The 21,315-nt window shown below is 44.7% G+C and overlaps 1 protein-coding gene across 1 annotated transcript in view; it reads left to right on the top strand.

Moving 5' to 3' along the window:
- Window positions 1–1,219: 1,219 nt before the first annotated feature.
- The window catches only part of gpr146 (G protein-coupled receptor 146), a 52,367-nt gene continuing 32,271 nt past the window's right edge, over window positions 1,220–21,315 (top strand). Inside the window, exon 1 of the mRNA XM_060942125.1 lies at window positions 1,220–1,539. The gene's annotated coding sequence lies outside the window, so the exon portion shown is untranslated. The remainder of the gene's footprint in view (window positions 1,540–21,315) is intronic.

Raw genomic sequence — 21,315 nt, forward strand, 5'->3', positions numbered from 1 at the left:
ACATGGGTTACATACAAGGTCAGCTGACTTGTAGAGCGAGATTTCTCGAGACTGAATGACCTTTCACCCACTGGCACGGGAGCTTTTGAAAGAAGTAGTTCGCGAGTTGTTTTTGTTGACACTTGGGCATTTAAAGATGTCATCCCGCGGCACGAAACGGAAGAAAGCCAAAGACTGTCCGGGGCAGAAGATGATTACTTCTTTCTTTTTCAATGTTGACAAACAATTTGTTACAATTTCCCTCTCAGATAGCCTCAGAATGTCCCACTGTAGCCTCAATTTTTCAAAGGCTTCGCATGGCGGAGGGGGGGACGGACAACCCCCCCGCACAATCCCCCCCGGTTGCTTCGCTCCCTCGCCATGGTGAGCGCCCTCATACTAAATTTTTCTAGAAAAACCCCTGCACACTCGTGGTCAATTTAGAGCCACCAATTAACCTAACCTGCATATCTTTGGACTGTGGCAGGAAACCCACGCAAACATGGGGAGAACATGCAAACGCCACACAGAAAGGCCCTCGTTGGCCGCTGGGTTCGAACTCAGAGCGTTCTTGCTGTGAGGCGACAGTACTAACCACTGCACCGCCAGGATAAGTGGTTATGGATAATGGATGGATCGTATCATATCCAGCAGGTAACCTTTCGGGATTGAAAGGTTGCTGGTTCGATTCCCTGGACCAGCAGGAATGGCTGAAGTGCCCTTGAACAAGGCACCTGCTCCCCAGGCTGCTCTGGGTATGTTGTGTATCTACTAAATGTCTGGAATGTAATAAGGTTTTATGGGGCAAAGCTTTGTGTACATGGGCGGGCTCAATGAGTAAAAAAAAAAATTCTAATTTTCAAGTCCATAAATATCACGTAATGCAAAAAAATGTAAACAAAGTGTAGAGATATATTAAAAAACAACAACAACTAACAACAACAACAACAACATTGACAATGAACCAAACAAGAGTCGATTATTGAACCGAGAGCTCATGACTCACAGAATTCCCATCAGTGGAGTGAGAGGCGGGGCAGGGAGCGGGAGGCGGGGCAGGGAGCGGGAGGCGGGGCAGGGAACAGGCTGTTTTCGTTCAGTCGAGAGGTTTTTTTTTTTAATCCTTATCGCCCCGCCTCCTTTATTCCTCTGGTCCAATGAGAGGGCGCCATCCCTGCCGGGCCTCAGAGTTGTACGTGCATGAGAGAGAGAGAGAAGGGGGGGTGGGGGAGGGTCACGTGTGTACACACGGTAGAGTTGATCGCGGCGCTCGCGCTCGTAGTAAACTCAGCAGCGTCCTCCTCCATTAGTGCGCTTTGAGCGCGAGCTCCTGCGGCCGAGAGAAAAGAAACGAAAACAAAAACAAACAAACCGGGACTGCCTCTATATATGACGTTATTTACGGCAAAGTCGCTTTCCCGGACATCCTCGCGTGTGGAATCGCTTTTACAAGAAGTTGTGGATCACAGCGGGGCTGTGTGAGGAGAGAGAGGAGGAGAAATGTCAGGGGAAGTAAAGCAGGACCCGAAGCCTCCATAGGAGCAGAAATCAGCCCTGTCGGTGAGTTCAGGATCCTCTGGAGAGAGAGAGAGAGAGAGCTTAATACATATTGAGGACCAGAACGTGTTTTTAACCAACAGAGTGAGGACTTTGTGTCTGGTCCAAACTTCTTCAAACAGTTTGAGGGTTAAAGACTTAGTTTTGTGGTTGAGGTTAGAATTAGGGTTAAGAGTAAGGGGTTAGGAGGAGTTAGGGGTAAGGGGTTAGGAGTAAGGGGTTAGGAGGAGTAAGGGGTAAGGAGGAGTAAGGGGTAAGGAGGAGTAAGGGGTTAGGAGTAAGGGGTAAGGAGGAGTAAGGGGTAAGGAGGAGTAAGGGGTTAGGAGGAGTAAGGGGTTAGGAGTAAGGGGTAAGGAGGAGTAAGGGGTAAGGAGGAGTAAGAGGTAAGGAGGAGTAAGGGTTAGGAGTAAAGGGTTAGGAGGAGTAAGGTTAGGTATTTAGTTGTGATGGTTAAAGTTAGGGTTTGGGGTTAGGCAATGCATTATGTCAATGAGTCCTCACAAAGATACAAGTGTGTGTGTGTGTGTGAGGGGGTACGGTAAATGTCATATGAGTCATCGAACATAAACATTTCCAGCTAAAAGAAGACCTAAATACCCCAAACACTGTTTTCATCTCTTTTTCTACACTCGTGTTGTTTATCCTGTGTATACCGGTTATATTTTCCTGACAGGTGGTCACTGTGTTTATATGCATCATAGCTAATGAAATATACACCTAATAGCACAGTTTAAACTTATTACCTCATCATCATCTTATTTCTTAATAGCTTCCTTTGGGTGACACTACATATTGAGGACCAGAACGTGTTTTTAACCAACAGAGTGAGGACTTTGTGTCTGGTCCAAAGTTCTTCAAACAGTTTAAGGGTTAAAGACTTAGTTTCGGGGATTAGGTTAGGGTTAGGTATTTAGAAGAAGAAACCTTTGTCACATACACACTTCAAGCACAGTGAAATTCATCCTCTGCATTTAACCCATCTGAAGCAGTGAACACACACACCCAGAGCAGTGGGCAGCCACAATACAGAGCCCAGGGAGCAGTCAGGGGTTAGGTACCTTGCTCAAGGGCACTTCAGCCCAAGGCCGCCCCACGTTAACCTAACTGCATGTCTTTGGACTGTGGGGGAAACCAGAGCACCTGGAGGAAACCCACGCAGACACAGGGAGAACATGCAAACTCCACACAGAAAGGCCCCGCCGGCCACTGGGTTCGAACCCAAAACCTTCTTGCTGTGAGGCAACCGTGCTAACCACTACACCACTGTGCCGCCCAGTTGTGATGGTTAAAGGTCATAGGCAAGGGTCGGAGGTGAAACGTAGAATATCAACTTTATTGTCTAGAAGAACGACCCAAAAAGTGAATTCAATCTTCCTAGTGTCTAATTTGTACCCTAAAATTGAATAAAAACGGTTAAAATATACTGGTTTGCCCAATTTCTGAAGGCTTGTTTACATCTCACTTGTGCGCACTTTCACCACCAGGGGACCGTCGTCGTGACGTCATTTAAGCCAAACAGACTGGGAGCAGCTCCGTGTTTACCTGCGAACCAAGCACACGTGTACGGACTCTGGTCATGAGAGGATGCGTAAAGTGTCTGAAAGTGATAGCGATTTTGAAGTAGGAACTCTCCAAATTAAATATCGAGAGGTGAAACCATATATGTATGAGCCTATGGCCGTTGCGAATCAGTTGGTGAATATGGTTCACTGGTTTGACCGTGCAGCCTCGGAATCAGACAGCGACTCGGCCGACTCTGATCGCGGTGACCCCGGACCTCAACAAGACTCGCGCCCAAACGATTTATCCTGGTAGTTATGATAAATTCCTACTTTTGTCATAATACTAAATAAGAGCCCTTTTGAAGAATAATTAAACCGCCCTCCCTAGTGGATATAGGTAACGATTACTTGACAGTGTGCCGGTGAGCCACATTAACCTGCCATCCGCGGCATTATACTATTTATAGCCGACTCTAAGCGAGGAAATATCCCTTTGTCTCATTTCCACAATGATTGTACAGGATCCCTCAGGATTCTTGACTTGTCAATTGCAAGCAAAAGTCAAAATGTTTACCTCCAATCTTCTCCTTTTTGCTTGAGCGTTGCTGGTCCGTTTCTTCTTTGACTGATTTTGTTTCACGCGCACAATCCACTCTCTCCGCCTCTTCTCCTCTTCAGGAAAAAAATCAACCCTCTGGCTTCACACGCACGATCCACTGTCTCCGCCTCGTCTCCTCTTTCGGAAAAAGCCAACCCTCTCGCTCCGCCTCTTCTCCATTTTCGGAAAAATCCAACCCTCTCGCTCTGTCTCTTCTCCTTTTTTGGAAAAAGTCAAGTCAATCCACTCTCTCTGCCTCTTCTCCTCTCTCGGAAAAAGGTAAAAGCTTCTTCCTGAACCAGTCCCGTTGTTGCAGTTCACTGCACAACAATAAGGCTTTTTTTTTTTTTTAATTCCCGAACGCACGTCTGCACTCAAGCCGAACAGCAATGAAAATACACGGAAGTGGACTGAACTCAAGCGGTTTGTTTGTCTTAAATGACGTCACGTGCTGAGTGGTCACGAAAATAGCTGAACAGAAATTCGCCATGATCTGCGCTAATTTATTTTAATTATTACTTAACAATACTTCTTGGGACCGGAAGAAAATTACACAGGGTTTTTTAACATATAAAGTTTCAAATGTGCATAAAATTAAAACCGTTGCCTATGACCTTTAAAGTTAGGGTTTGGAGTTAGGCAATGCATTATGTCAATGAGTCCTGATAAGGATACAAGAGCGTGTGTGTGTGTGTGTGTGTGTGTGTGTGAGAGAGAGAGGGGGTACGGTAATGGCCCTTTTCCACTACCCTTTTTCAGCTCACTTCAGCTCGCTTCAGCTCACTTCAGCCCGACACGGCTCGCGTTTCGACTACCAAAAACCAGCACGACTCAGCTCGCTTCAGCCCTGCTTAGCCCCTAAAACTCGCACCGTTTTGGAGTGGGGCTCAAGCGAGCCAAGCCGTGCCGAGTGAGGTTGGGGGCGTGAGCAGACACTCCCCTGTGCACTGATTGGTGAGGAGGAGTGTCCTCACACGCCCACACACGCCCCGCGAGCACGCTGGGATCTGTAAACACCGCAAACCCGGAAGGAGAATAATTACGAATTACGAGAATTTCTGAAGCCTTATGCGCCTCGCCTCATCTATACGCTCTTGCCAGTATCTGTCCGCGTTGTCGGTGACAACAAGCCACAGCACCAAGACCAGCCACACTAACGACTCCATGTCCTCCATGTTTATTGTTTACTCTCCGGGTCGTGAGACTACCGCTTAAAAGCTCACTGATGTCACTGTTTGCGCTGCTTAACGACATCACCTGACGTCCACCCACTTTCGCTAACTCCACCCAATGTGTCCACCCACTTCCAGCCAGCACGGTTCAGCGCGGTTGTAGTCGAAATGCAACTCCAACAGCCCCGCTCAGCCCGACTCAGCACGGCACGGCTCCGCCCGACTCAGCCGCGTTTGTAGCGGAAAAGCGGCATTAGTGTCATATTGAACATAAACAACAACAACAAACATAAACAAACATTTCCAGCTAAAAGAAGACCTAAATACCCCAAACACTGTTTTCATCTCTTTTTCTACGCTCATGTTGTTTATCCTGTATATACCGGTTATATTTTCCTGACAGGTGGTCACTTTGTTTATATGCATCATAGCTAATGAAATATACACCTAATAGCACAGTTTAAACTTATTACCTCATCATCATCTTATTTCTTAATAGCTTCCTTTGGGCGACACAGCTTTATTGGAGTGATTTATAACATGTTCATTACCGTCAATCAAGAAGACAGCAGAAGTTTAGGTTGTGGAGTGGGTGTGAGAGCCATACTGTAACTAACACAGGAAACAAACAAACATGTCATTTTTTTCTTACATATTAGTATTAACACAGATGTCTGTAGTTCATTTCTGACCAAAACTCGGAGTATTTTTTTTTTTTTTAAATCTTAGTTGTGTTTCTTGTATTAAAAAAGTTTTTTGTTCTCCAAATATTTACCCCTCAGTTTATTTCAAGAGTCAGAAAAGCATGTTGAGGTTTGGTGCAGCTTTTTGTTTCCTGTTCTCATTCTAATTGAGATGTTAAACAATAACAGTCCTGTCACCTGCCAAGTCTGTGGTCTACTCCCATGCGTTCCTCATAAAGTGATTGTGAGTTCGACCAGTTAAGAAGACTAAAACTGTGACGCAAAAAATCAAATTTTAAGCCATGAACAAATGGCTAAAGGATAAGAATTGAGGATGAATTCTTAATGCTGTGCTGAAGAAAAAAATCCAAATTTACTAAGTGACTTTTTTCAAGATAGTTTTAATGTAATAGCTTCCTTAGTTACACCACGCACCATGGATCTCACACACACTCCACAACCTAAACTTCTGCTGTCTTCTTGATTGATGGTAATTAACATGTTATCAATCACTCCACTAATGCTGTGTCGCCCAAAGGAAGCTATGAAAAAAAATATACTAAAATCGTTTTCTGGAAGCAATTTTATTCAAGAACAGTTTAGATTCTGCAGCATTTGCACTCAGGGAACTATTACAATTAGCGGAGCATCTCAATTCCTCCTTATTCACTGATTCGAGCACGGGTGTTGTACCATATGAGCTCATGCGGCGTACACCTGAAGCACTGCGAGTCTCTGAAGTAATAGCCCAAGAGCATTAGCTCAAAATTGAGTCCAACCTGGAACAAATTAGTAACAAGCTGAATTTTTCAGAATATGTTCAGAATACCCTTAGGAATAACATACTAAAAGTCCCCGGGAATCCACCTTGTGCTCTCTGAGAAATTCAAGATGGCGTCCAAAATGGCCGCCGATTGGAGGTTTTTCAATATCTCAGGGATAAAACATAATATAAATGCAATTAAAATGTTAAATTATATGTTCTCTCATACAAGCAATGCAAATTCACCATTGTCACACTGTTAAAATTAAAATTAACCAAGATTACAAGGTCATTAATGTGGAAATTACATGGAATTTGCTGGTTGACATGATTGACAGATTAGCTTAGTAGGCTACCTACATACATGAACATAATGTAAGACAACAATTACGCTACGTTCACACTGCAAGGCTTAATGCTCAATTCCGATTTTTTTGTGAAATCCGATTTTTTTGTGAGGTCGTTCACATTAACAAATATATGCGACTTGTATGTGATCCTCAGTATGAACAAAAAGCGACCTAAAAGTGTTCCGCATGCGCATTGCAGGATACGACGACGTCACACGCAGTGAGCATGGCCAGTGTTTACGGAAGTAAAACCGCCCGGTTGCGGTATGACCCATCCAATCTAGCTTGAATAGCTGCATCCCCCCAAATGGAAATCAGCTCCCTAACCTCTGCGTCCTTCCATTGAGAAGATTCAGAACCTTCACAGCCCGAAGCGTCCCTCTCATTGATGTCATGCGCAGGGGCGCAGATACGTTTTTTGAACTGGGGGGGGACAAAAAACTGGGGGGGGACAAAGCTGCCAGCAAACCAACCCCAACCCCGATATGCCTGTCAAACTTGTTGTGGGTTACCATAGCAACCAAGCTCGAGCTCGCAACCTGTGCAGTCTGCACAGCTCAACCAACCGAATATCAGTCTTTGTTTTATGTGAGTTGTTGCCACTCTGTATACACTGCTGTGCACCTCAATAAACCGAATGGTAATTAGTCTTTTGATTTTTCCGTGAGGTTTGCCTTATGCAAAGAAAGACAGCATAGACGTTTTTTCCTCCCTATAAGTGGGGGGGACCGAACGAGGTGAATTTAAATCTGGGTGGGACGAGTCCCACCCTCTATCTGCACCCGTGATTATGCACCATGTTGTTGTAACTTTTTTTGAGAGACCCGCCACCTACTTCAGCGCAGAATAGTGACGTTTGTGGCTTGTTGATGACGTGTAAGTCGGATGAATGCGACCTGGCGGTTCAGACTGAAGTCGCATATGAAAAGAGCGGATAGGAATCGGAATTAGGACCACATATCCAAACGGCCTGGGTCGGATTTGAAAAAATCGGCTCTGTGTCGTTCATATTGTCAATAAAAGATCGGATACAGGTCACATATGGGCGAAAAGATCGGATTTGAGTCACTTCAGCCTGCAGTGTGAACGTAGCCTTAGACATCGATTTCCTTAATATTTAGTGCATCTTTAAGCTTTGATAAAATATTAAAGGGAAATTAAATTTGAGAACTCTATCTTCTAAAACTACAATGGCAAGCTGTTTTAGTACACTTCTTCAACATTCCGGCGACTTTCATGACAAAAAGGTCTGCCTCAATAAAAGCTCTTGCTTATAAACAATGAGTAGACTTAAACACTTCTCAGTACCTCAGTTGTAATGCTTGGACCTTTGTTGTACCATCAATGAAGTAGGGAATTTATTCAAGCTTGTTTAAGGGTGGAAAAAAAATAATCTTTGAGTTTCTAGCGCCAGTCTTTACTACTAGCAATGCCAGTGTGTTCGGACAAAAAATGACTAAACTCAGCATGACCTTTTAACATGCCATTTTTCATTTTACACCACCAATTTACTTTAATTAATATTAATGAAAATAAGTGCTCCAACCCCTAGTAATTAGGGCCCGAGCCCTATAGGGCGAAGGCCCTATTGTTCTTGTAAGAGTTCACTATTATTATTAGGGCCCGAGCCCTATGGGCGAAGGCCCTATTGTTCTTGTAAGAGTTCACTATTATTATTCTTCCGTCTTCTTCTTCTTCTTCTTTATTTTTCTCCGCTGTTGGGCCATTTTCGGGGCGCTTGCCATGGGCGAAAACGCACGAAATTTGGCACCACTTCCGAGAATTGCCACCGCTACTCAGAACCAAAAGCCCAAACTTGGCCGGGGCTCAGGGCCTCTATAGCGCCCCCTAAGTCGTTGTGATTTTGGCCTCCTGCATTAAGGTGCCTGGTTGCCATATAGTTTGTAGTACTGGCATGCCACTTGGTACGCATATGTATCTCACTAAGCCGGACAAAAATGTAATGCCAATGCATTAGCCACGCCCAACAGGAAGTGAGGTTATTTCACTTTTGTGCGAAATGCATGGCCACGAAGACGGCGCAACTCCTCCTAGACCGTTCATAGGAATGTCACCAAAATTGATACACATCATCTACAGACATGGCTGACAAAAGTTACTAAATACGTTTCACGTAGGATAAACCGTTCAGAAGTTATACGTCAATCAATTTTCACTTCAAAATTATACATGCTAAAAAATTCATACCAAATCTTCTGATTGCTCAAAACTGCTCATACTTCACACGCAAATCACTCATTGGGCTTCTGACATGTTACCCAATTTCTGTGATATTTCGCCACTGGGGGCGCTATTTTTGGGCAAAAAATCCAATCTTTCCTCAAATTTGGTCAAACTTCACGGCCACCCTCTTACTACCTCCCATGTCATGTATACCACATTTTGGGAATTTTCGTCCATGGGGGGCGCTCTTTTTGGCCGACGCAATTGCTCCAAAACGGGTTTTTGGTTAATAATTCCATAATGCTTTTCCTTCACACCACTACCTTGTGATAGTCCGTTGCTGTTGTAGACACTTATTTTTCCATCTCATAATCGCTCATGTACAGCATAGCGCCACCTACTGACATGGGAAAAACCAAAAGATTTATTCTTCAAAAATCTATATCTCATCTTCTATTTTCTCAATTGTCATCAAACTTCATACGCAAACTCTTCGTTGCTCACCTGACATTTACGCCAAATTTTGTGCACTTTCGCCCCTGGGGGTGCTGGTTATGGCAGAAATGATATTGCAGCTTCTGCTTTGTCAGACTTGGCAAGCAAACTCTTTACAAGACCCTTATTGGGGCGCTTGCCATGGTCGACTACGCTCGAAATTTTGCCCCTTTTTCTTGGACTGCCACCGCTACTGAGAACCATTTTTATTAGGCCCCGAGCACCGTCCAGTGCGAGACCCTATTGTTGCCATGTGTCCAATTCTGTGCTTTGTCGCCATTGTGGGTGTAATGTCTCTTGCCTAAGAAGCTGTGGAAGGTTTTTTGCGGGGACGCATGCCCCCGCCCCCCTTGGCCGCTGGCGCGAGGGCCCGTCGAGGCCGCTTGCGGCTTTAATTAGGGCCCGAGCCCTATGGGCGAAGGCCCTATTGTTCTTGTAAGAGTTCACTATTATTATTCTTCCGTCTTCTTCTTCTTCTTCTTCTTCTTTATTTTTCTCCGCTGTTGGGCCATTTTCGGGGCACTTGCCATGGGCGAAAACGCACGAAATTTGGCGCCAGTTCCGAGAATTGCCACCGCTACTCAGAACCAGAAGCCCAAACTTGGCCGGGGCTCAGGGCCTCTATAGCGCCCCCTAAGTCGTTGTGATTTTGGCCTCCCGCATTAAGGTGCCTGGGTGCCATGTAGTTTGTAGTAGTGGCATGCCATTTGGTACGCATATGTATCTCACTAAGCCGGACAAAAATGTAATGCCAATGCATTAGCCACGCCCAACAGGAAGTGAGGTAATTTCACTTTTGTGCGAAATGCATGGCCACGAAGACGGCTCAACTCCTCCTAGACCGTTCATAGGAATGTCACCAAAATTGATACACATCATCTACACACATGGCTGACAAAAGTTACTAAATACGTTTCACGTAGGATAAACCGTTCAGAAGTTATACGTCAATCAATTTTCGATGCAAAATTTTACATGCTTAAAAATTCATAACAAATCTTCTGCTTGCTCAAAACTGCTCATACTTGACACGCAAATCACTCATTGGGCTTCTGACACGTTACCCAATTTCTGTGATTTTTCGCCACTGGGGGCGCTATTTTTGGGCAAAAATTCCAATCTTTCCTCAAATTTGGTCAAACTTCACGGCCACCCTCTTACTACCTCCCATGTCATGTACACCACGTTTTGGAAATTTACGTCCATGGGGGGCGCTGTTTTTGGCCGACGCAATTGCTCCAAAACGGGTTTTTGGTAAATAATTCCATAATGCTTTTCCTTCACACCACTACCTTGTGATAGTGCATTGCTGTTGTAGACACTTATTTTTCCAACTCATAATCGCTCATGTACAGCATAGCGCCACCTACTGACATGGGAAAAACCAGAAAATTTATTCTTCAAAAATCTATATCTCATCTTCTATTTACTCAATTGTCATCAAACTTCATACGCAAACTCTTCATAGCTCACCTGACATCTACGCCAAATTTTGTGCACTTTCGCCCCTGGGGGTGCTGGTTATGGCAAAAATGATATTGCAGCTTCTGATTTGTCAAACTTGGCAAGCAAACTCTTTACAAGACCCTTATTGGGGCGCTTGCCATGGTCGACAACGCACGAAATTTGGCTCCTTTTTCTTAGACTGCCACCGCTACTGAGATCCAGAAGCCCAGATCCAGGCGGGCCTCAGGGCCTCTATAGCGCCCCCTAACTCGTTGTGATTTTGGCCTCCCGCATTAAGGTGCCTGGTTGCCATGTAGTTTGTAGTAGTGGCATGCCATTTGGTACGCATATGTATCTCACTAAGCCGGACAAAAATGTAATGCCAATGCATTAGCCACGCCCAACAGGAAGTGAGGTAATTTCACTTTTGTGCGAAATGCATGGCCACGAAGACGGCGCAACTCCTCCTGGACCGTTCATAGGAATGTCACCAAAATTGATACACTTCATCTACAGACATGGCTGAGAAAAGTTACTAAATACCTTTCACGTAGCATAAACCGTTCAGAAGTTATACGTCAATCAATTTTCAATGCAAAATTTTACATGCTTAAAGAGCCCCTGGGGGTGCTGGTTATGGCAGAAAGGATATTGCAGCTTCTGATTTGTCAAACTTGCCAAGCAAACTCTTTACAAGACCCTTATTGGGGCGCTATTATTATTAGGGCCCGAGCACCGTACAGTGCGAGACCCTATCGTTGCCATGTGTCCAATTCTGTGCTTTGTCGCCATTGCGGGAGTAATGTCTCTTGCCGAAGAAGCTATGGAAGGTGTTTCGCGGGGACGCATGCCCCTGCCCCCCCTTGGCCGCTGGCGCGAGGGCCCGTCGAGGCCGCTTGCGGCTTTAATTAGGGCCCGAGCCCTATAGGGCGAAGGCCCTATTGTTCTTGTAAGAGTTCACTATTATTATTCTTCCGTCTTCTTCTCCTTCTTCTTCTTCTTCTTCTTCCGTCTTCTTCTTCTTCTTTATTTTTCTCCGCTGTTGGGCCATTTTCGGGGCGCTTGCCATGGCCGAAAACGCACGAAATTTGGCACCAGTTCCGAGAATTGCCACCGCTACTCAGAACCAGAAGCCCAAACTTGGCCGGGGCTCAGGGCCTCTATAGCGCCCCCTAAGTCGTTGTGATTTTGGCCTCCCGCATTAAGGTGCCTGGGTGCCATGTACTTTGTAGTACTGGCATGCCATTTGGTACGCATATGTATCTCACTAAGCCGGACAAAAATGTAATGCCAATGCATTAGCCACGCCCAACAGGAAGTGAAGTAATTTCACTTTTGTGCGAAATGCATGGCCACGAAGACGGCGCAACTCCTCCTAGACCGTTCATAGGAATGTCACCAAAATTGATACACATCATCTACAGGCATGGCTGACAAAAGTTACTAAATACGTTTCACGTAGGATAAACCGTTCAGAAGTTATACGTCAATCAATTTTCGATGCAAAATTTTACATGCTTAAAAATTCATAACAAATCTTCTGATTGCTCAAAACTGCTCATACTTCACACGCAAATCACTCATTGGGCTTGTGACATGTTACCCAATTTCTGTGATATTTCGCCACTGGGGGCGCTATTTTTGGGCAAAAATTCCAATCTTTCCTCAAATTTGGTCAAACTTCACGGCCACCCTCTTACTACCTCCCATGTCATGTATACCACGTTTTGGAAATTTTCGTCCATGGGGGGCGCTGTTTTTGGCCGACGCAATTGCTCCAAAACGGGTTTTTGGTAAATAATTCCATAATGCTTTTCCTTCACACCACTACCTTGTGATAGTGCGTTGCTGTTGTAGACACTTTTTTTTCCAACTCATAATCGCTCATGTACAGCACAGCGCCACCTACTGACATGGGAAAAACCAAAAAATTTATTCTTCAAAAATCTATATCTCATCTTCTATTTACTCAATTGTCATCAAACTTCATACGCAAACTCTTCATAGCTCACCTGACGTCTACGCCAAATTTTGTGCACTTTCGCCCCTGGGGGTGCTGGTTATGGCAAAAATGATATTGCAGCTTCTGATTTGTCAAACTTGCCAAGCAAACTCTTTACAAGACCCTTTTTGGGGCGCTTGCCATGGTCGACAACGCACGAAATTTGGCTCCTTTTTCTTAGACTGCCACCGCTACTGAGAACCAGAAGCCCAGATCCAGGCGGGCCTCAGGGCCTCTATAGCGCCCCCTAACTCGTTGTGATTTTGGCCTCCCGCATTAAGGTGCCTGTTTGCCATGTAGTTTGTAGTAGTGGCATGCCATTTGGTACGCATATATATCTCACTAAGCCGGACAAAAATGTAATGCCAATGCATTAGCCACGCCCAACAGGAAGTGAGGTAATTTCACTTTTGTGCGAAATGCATGGCCACGAAGACGGCGCAACTCCTCCTAGACCGTTCATAGGAATGTCACCAAAATTGATACACATCATCTACTGACATGGCTGACAAAAGTTACTAAATAGGTTTCACGTAGCATAAACCGTTCAGAAGTTATACGTCAATCAATTTTCAATGCAACATTTTACATGCTTAAAAATTCATAACAAATCTTCTACTTGCTCAAAACTGCTCATACTTCACACGCAGATCACTCATTGGGCTTCTGACATGTTACCCACGTTCTGTGATATTTCGCCACTGGGGGCGCTATTTTTGGGCAAAAATTCCAATCTTTCCTCAATTTTGGTCAAACTTCACGGCCACCCTCTTACTACCTCCCATGTCATGTATACCACGTTTTGGAAATTTTTGTCCATGGGGGGCGCTGTTTTTGGCCGACGCAATTGCTCCAAAACGGGTTTTTGGTAAATAATTCCATAATGCTTTTCCTTCACACCACTTCCTTGTGATCGTACATTGCTGTTGTAGACACTTATTTTTCCAACTCATAATCGCTCATGTACAACATAGCGCCACCTACTGACATGGGAAAAACCAAAAAATTTATTCTTCAAAAATCTATATCTCATCTTCTATTTACTCAATTGTCATCAAACTTCATACGCAAACTCTTCATAGCTCACCTGACGTCTACGCCAAATTTTGTGCACTTTCGCCCCTGGGGGTGCTGGTTATGGCAAAAATGATATTGCAGCTTCTGATTTGTCAAACTTGCCAAGCAAACTCTTTACAAGACCCTTATTGGGGCGCTTCCCATGGTCGACAACGCACGAAATTTGGCTCCTTTTTCTTAGACTGCCACCGCTACTGAGAACCAGAAGCCCAGATCCAGGCGGGCCTCAGGGCCTCTATAGCGCCCCCTAACTCGTTGTGATTTTGGCCTCCCGCATTAAGGTGCCTGGTTGCCATGTAGTTTGTAGTAGTGGCATGCCATTTGGTACGCATATGAATCTCACTAAGCCGGACAAAAATGTCATGCCAATGCATTAGCCAACCCCAACAGGAAGTGAGGTAATTTCACTTTTGTGCGAAATGCATGGCCACGAAGGCGGCGCAACTCCTCCTAGACCGTTCATAGGAATGTCACCAAAATTGATATACATCATCCACAGACATGGCTGACAAAAGTTACTAAATAGGTTTCACGTAGCATAAACCGTTCAGAAGTTATACGTCAATCAATTTTCAATGCAACATTTTACATGCTTAAAAATTCATAACAAATCTTCTACTTGCTCAAAACTGCTCATACTTCACACGCAGATCACTCATTGGGCTTCTGACATGTTACCCACTTTCTGTGATATTTCGCCACTGGGGGCGCTATTTTTGGGCAAAAATTCCAGTCTTTCCTCAAATTTGGTCAAACTTCACGGCCACCCTCTTCCTACCTCCCATGTCATGTATACCACATTTTGGGAATTTTCGTAGATGGGGGGCGCTGTTTTTGGCCGACGCAATTGCTCCAAAACGGGTTTTTGGTAAATAATTCCATTATGCTTTTCCTTCACACCACTACCTTGTGATAGTGCGTTGCTGTTGTAGACACTTATTTTTCCAACTCATAATCGCTCATGTACAGCATAGCGCCACCTACTGACATGGGAAAAACCAAAAATTTTATTCTTCAAAAATCTATATCTCATCTTCTATTTACTCAATTGTCATGAAACTTCATACGCAAACTCTTCATAGCTCACCTGACATGTACGCCTAATTTTGTGCACTTTCGCCCCTGGGGGTGCTGGTTATGGCAAAAATTATATTGCAGCTTCTGATTTGTCAAACTTGGCAAGCAAACTCTTTACAAGACCCTTATTAGGGCGCTATTATTATTAGGGCCCGAGCACCGTACAGTGCGAGACCCTATCGTTGCCATGTGTCCAATTCTGTTCTTTGTCGCCATTGCGGGAGTAATGTCTCTTGCCGAAGAAGCTGTGGAAGGTTTTTCGCGGGGACGCATGCCCCCGCCCCCCTTGGCCGCTGGCGCGAGGGCCCTTCGAGGCCGCTTGCGGCTTTATTAGGGCCCGAGCCCTATGGGCGAAGGCCCTATTGTTCTTGTAAGAGTTCACTATTATTATTCTTCCGTCTTCTTCTTCTTCTTCCGTCTTCTTCTTCTTCTTTATTTTTCTCCGCTGTTGGGCCATTTTCGGGGCACTTGCCATGGGCGAAAACGCACGAAATTTGGCACCAGTTCCGAGAATTGCCACCGCTACTCAGACCCAGAAGCCCAAACTTGGCCGGGGCTCAGGGCCTCTATAGCGCCCCCTAAGTCATTGTGATTTTGGCCTCCCGCATTAAGGTGCCTGGGTGCCATGTAGTTTGTAGTAGTGGCATGCCATTTGGTACGCATATGTATCTCTCTAAGCCGGACAAAAATGTAATGCCAATGCATTAGCCACGCCCAACAGGAAGTGAGGTAATTTCACTTTTGTGCGAAATGCATGGCCACGAAGACGGCGCAACTCCTCCTAGACCGTTCATAGGAATGTCACCAAAATTGATAGACATCATCTACAGACATGGCTGACAAAAGTTACTAAATACGTTTCACGTAGGATTTACCGTTCAGAAGTTATACGTCTATCAATTTTCGATGCAAAATTTTACATGCTTAAAAATTCATAACAAATCTTCTGATTGCTCAAACCTGCTCATACTTCACAAGCAAATCACTCATTGGGCTTCTGACATGTTACCCAATTTCTGTGATACTTCGCCACTGGGGGCGCTATTTTTGGGCAAAAATTCCAATCTTTCCTCAAATTTGGTCAAACTTCACGGCCACCCTCTTTCTACCTCCCATGTCATGTATACCACATTTTGGAAATTTTCGTCCATGGGGGGGCGCTGTTTTTGGCCGACGCAATTGCTCCAAAACGGGTTTTTGGTAAATAATTCCATAATGCTTTTCCTTCACACCACTACCTTGTGATAGTACGTTGCTGTTGTGGACACTTATTTTTCCAACTCATAATCGCTCATGTACAGCATAGCGCCACCTACTGACATGGGAAAAACCAAAAAATTTATTCTTCAAAAATCTCTATCTCATCTTCTATTTACTCTATTGTCATCAAACTTCATACGCAAACTCTTCATAGCTCACCTGACATATACGCCAAATTTTGTGCACTTTCGCCACTGGGGGCGCTATTTTTGGGCAAAAAGTCCAATCTTTCCTCAAATTTGGTCAAACTTCACGGCCACCCTCTTCCTACCTCCCATGTCATGTATACCACATTTTGGGAATTTTTGTCCATGGGGGGCGCTGTTTTTGGCCTACGCAATTGCTCCATAACGGGTTTTTGGTAAATAATTCCATAATGCTTTTCCTTCACACCACTACCTTGTGATAGTACGTTGCTGTTGTGGACACTTATTTTTCCAACTCATAATCGCTCATGTACAGCATAGCGCCACCTACTGACATGGGAAAAACCAAAAAATTTATTCTTCAAAAATCTATATCTCATCTTCTATTTACTCAATTGTCATCAAACTTCATACACAAACTCTTCATAGCTCACCTGACATATTCGCCAAATTTTGTGCACTTTCGCCCCTGGGGGTGCTGGTTATGGCAAAAATGATATTGCAGCTTCTGATTTGTCAAACTTGGCAAGCAAACTCTTTACAAGACCCTTACTGGGGCGCTTGCCATGGTCGACAACGCACGAAATTTGGCTCCTTTTTCTTAGACTGCCACCGCTACTGAGAACCAGAAGCCCAGATCCAGGCGGGCCTCAGGGCCTCTATAGCGCCCCCCGAGCACCGTGCAGTGCGAGACCCTATTGTTACCATGTGTCCAATTCTGTGCTTTGTCGCCATTGTGGGAGTAATGTCTCTTGCCGAAGAAGCTGTGGAAGTTATTTCGCGGGGACGCATGCCCCCGCCCCCCTTGGCCGCTGGCGCGAGGGCCCGTCGAGGCCGCTTGCGGCTTTAATTAGGGCCCGAGCCCTATGGGCGAAGGCCCTATTGTTCTTGTAAGAGTTCACTATTATTATTCTTCCGTCTTCTTCTTCTTCTTTATTTTTCTCCGCTGTTGGGCCATTTTCGGGGCGCTTGCCATGGGCGAAAACGCACGAAATTTGGCAGCAGTTCCGAGAATTGCCACCGCTACTCAGAACCAGAAGCCCAAACATGGCCGGGGCTCAGGGCCTCTATAGCGCCCCCTAAGTCGTTGTGATTTTGGCCTCCCGCATAAAGGTGCCTGGTCGCCATGTAGTTTGTAGTAGTGGCATGGCATTTGGTATGCATATGTATCTCACTAAGCCGGACAAAAATGTAATGCCAATGCATTAGCCACGCCCAACAGGAAGTGAGGTAATTTCACTTTTGTGCGAAATGCATGGCCACGAAGACGGCGCAACTCCTCCTAGACCGTTCATAGGAATGTCACCAAAATTGATAGACATCATCTACAGACATGGCTGACAAAAGTTACTAAATAGGTTTCACGTAGGATAAGCCGTTCAGAAGTTATACGTCAATCAATTTTCAATGCAAAATTTTACATGCTTAAAAATTCATAACAAATCTTCTACTTGCTCAAAACTGCTCATACTTCACACGCAAATCACTCATTGGGCTTCTGACATGTTACCCAATTTCTGTGATATTTCGCCACTGGGGGCGCTGTTTTTGGGCACAAAATCCAATCTTTCCTCAAATTTGGTCAAACTTCACGGCCACCCTCTTACTACCTCCCATGTCATGTATACCACATTTTGGGAATTTTCGTCCATGGGGGCGCTGTTTTTGGCCGACGCAATTGCTCCAAAACGGGTTTTTGGTAAATAATTCCATCATGCTTTTCCTTCACACCACTACCTTGTGATAGTACGTTGCAGTTGTAGACACTTATTTTTCCAACTCATAATCGCTCATGTACAGCATAGCGCCACCTACTGACATGGGAAAAACCAAAACATTTATTCTTCAAAAATCAATATCTCATCTTCTATTTACTCCATCTTGATCAAACTTGATCCGCACACTCTTAACAGGTCACCTGACATATGTGCCAAATTTTGTGAACTTTTGCCACTGGGGGCGCTGTTTTCAGGCAACAATTTATATCTCGGCTTCTGATTGGTCAAACTTGATTAAACTTGACAAAACAACTCTTCTTAGGTCCCTTGACATGTATTCCAAATTTGGTGAACTTTCACCACTGGGGGCGCTCATTGCGCTGTAGCAGTTGCAGGAGAGGTGTTTACAAGCATGAGGCACCTGGAGTATGTTGTTTTGGTTGCCTTAAACACACATGACTTGTGGGGAATGGGTAGGCATTCGGGAGCAAGTGTTGTAGCGTTACATACAGACTAATAGATGTCTAACGGAAGACAATCCTATGTAGCTATAGCTTGGTGACTGATGAGGTAAATACTTTAATTTGGTTGGGAAGCCATGGCACAAAATGTTCTGTCCATGACAACATCTCAGCGCACCGTGTACTCTGTGTCCAATTCTGTGCTTTGTCGCCATTGTGGGAGTAATGTCTCTTGCCGAAGAAGCTGTGGAAGGTATTTCGCGGGGACGCATGCCCCCGCCCCCCTTGGCCGCTGGCGCGAGGGCCCGTCGAGGCCGCTTGCGGCTTTAATTAGGGCCCGAGCCCTATAGGGCGAAGGCCCTATTGTTCTTGTAAGAGTTCACTATTATTATTCTTCCGTCTTCTTCTTCTTCTTCTTCTTCTTTATTTTTCTCCGCTGTTGGGCCATTTTCGGGGCGCTTGCCATGGGCGAAAACGCACCAAATTTGGCACCAGTTCCGAGAATTGCCACCGCTACTCAGAACCAAAGGCCCAAACTTGGCCGGGGCTCAGGGCCTCTATAGCGCCCCCTAAGTCGTTGTGATTTTGGCCTCCCGCATTAAGGTGCCTGGGTGCCGTGTAGTTTGTAGTAGTGGCATGCCATTTGGTACGCATATGTATCTCACTAAGCCGGACAAAAATGTAATGCCAATGCATTAGCCACGCCCAACAGGAAGTGAGGTAATTTCACTTTTGTGCGAAATGCATGGCCACGAAGACGGCGCAACTCCTCCTAGACCGTTCATAGGAATGTCACCAAAATTGATACACATCATCTACAGACATGGCTGACAAAAGTTACTAAATACGTTTCACGTAGGATAAACCGTTCAGAAGTTATACGTCAATCAATTTTCGATGCAAAATTTTACATGCTTAGAAATTCATAACAAATCTTCTGATTGCTCAAAACTGCTCATACTTCACACGCAAATCACTCATTGGGCTTCTGACATGTTACCCAATTTCTGTGATATTTCGCCACTGGGGGCGCTATTTTTGGGCAAAAAATCCAATCTTTCCTCAAATTTGGTCAAACTTCACAGCCACCCTCTTACTACCTCCCATGTCATGTATACCACATTTTGGGAATTTTCGTCCATGGGGGGCGCTGTTTTTGGCCGACGCAATTGCTCCAAAACGGGTTTTTGGTAAATAATTCCATAATGCTTTCCCTTCACACCACTACCTTGTGATAGTATGTTGCTGTTGTAGACACTTATTTTTCCAACTCATAATCGCTCATGTACAGCATAGCGCCACCTACTGACATGGGAAAAACCAAAAAATTATTCTTCAAAAATCTATATCTCATCTTCTATTTACTCAATTGTCATCAAACTTCATACCCAAACTCTTCATAGCTCACCGGACATATACGCCAAATTTTGTGCACTTTCGCCCCTGGGGGTGCTGGTTATGGCAAAAATGATATTGCAGCTTCTGATTTGTCAAACTTGGCAAGCAAACTCTTTACAAGACCCTTATTGGGGCACTTGCCATGGTCGACAACGCACGAAATTTGGCTCCTTTTTCTTAGACTGCCACCGCTTCTGAGAACCAGAAGCCCAGATCCAGGCGGGCCTCAGGGCCTCTTTAGCGCCCCCTAAGTCGTTGTGATTTTGGCCTCCCGCATAAAGGTGCCTGGGTGCCATGTGGTTTGTAGTAGTGGCATGCCATTTGGTACGCATATGTATCTCACTAAGCCGGACAAAAATGTAATGCCAATGCATTAGCCACGCCCAACAGGAACTGAGGTAATTTCACTTTTGTGCGAAATGCATGGCCACGAAGACGGCGCAACTCCTCCTAGGCCGTTCATAGGAATGTCACCAAAATTGATAGACATCATCTACAGACATGGCTGACAAAAGTTCCTAAATACGTTTCACGTAGGATAAGCCGTTCAGAAGTTATACGTCAATCAATTTTCAATGCAAAATTTTACATGCTTAAAAATTCATAACAAATCTTCTAATTGCTCAAAACTGCTCATACTTCACACGCAAATCACTCATTGGGCTTCTGACATGCTACCCAATTTCTTTGATATTTCGCCACTGGGGGCGCTATTTTTGGGCAAAAATTCCAATCTTTCCTCAAATTTGGTCAAACTTCACGGCCACCCTCTTACTACCTCCCATGTCATGTATACCACATTTTGGGAATTTTCGTCCATGTGGGCCGCTGTTTTTGGCCGACGCAATTGCTCCAAAACGGGTTTTTGGTAAATAATTCCATAATGCTTTTCCTTCACGCCACTACCTTGTGATAGTACGTTGCTGTTGTAGACACTTATTTTTCCAACTCATAATCGCTCATGTACAGCATAGCGCCACCTTCTGACATGGGAAAAACCAAAACATTTATTCTTCAAAAATCAATATCTCGTCTTCTATTTACTCAATCTTGATCAAACTTGATACGCACACTCTTAACAGGTCACCTCACATATCTCCCAAATTTTGTGAACTTTTGCCACTGGGGGCGCTGTTTTCAGGCAACAATTTATATCTCTGCTTCTGATTTGTCAAACTTGATCAAACTTGACACAATAACTCTTCATAGGTCCCTTGACATGTATACCAAATTTGGTGAACTTTCACCACTGGGGGCGCTCATTGCGCTGTAGCAGTTGCAGGAGAGGTGTTTACAATCATGAGGCACCAGGAGTATGTTCTTTTGGTTGCCTTAAACACACATGACTTGTGGGGAATGGGTAGGCAGTCGGGAGCAGGTGTTGTAGCGTTACATACAGACTAATAGATGTCTAACAGAAGACAATCCTATGTAGCTATAGCTTGGT

Source organism: Neoarius graeffei, chromosome 16, assembly GCF_027579695.1.
Source record: "Neoarius graeffei isolate fNeoGra1 chromosome 16, fNeoGra1.pri, whole genome shotgun sequence".
Taxonomy (NCBI): Eukaryota; Metazoa; Chordata; class Actinopteri; order Siluriformes; family Ariidae; genus Neoarius; species Neoarius graeffei.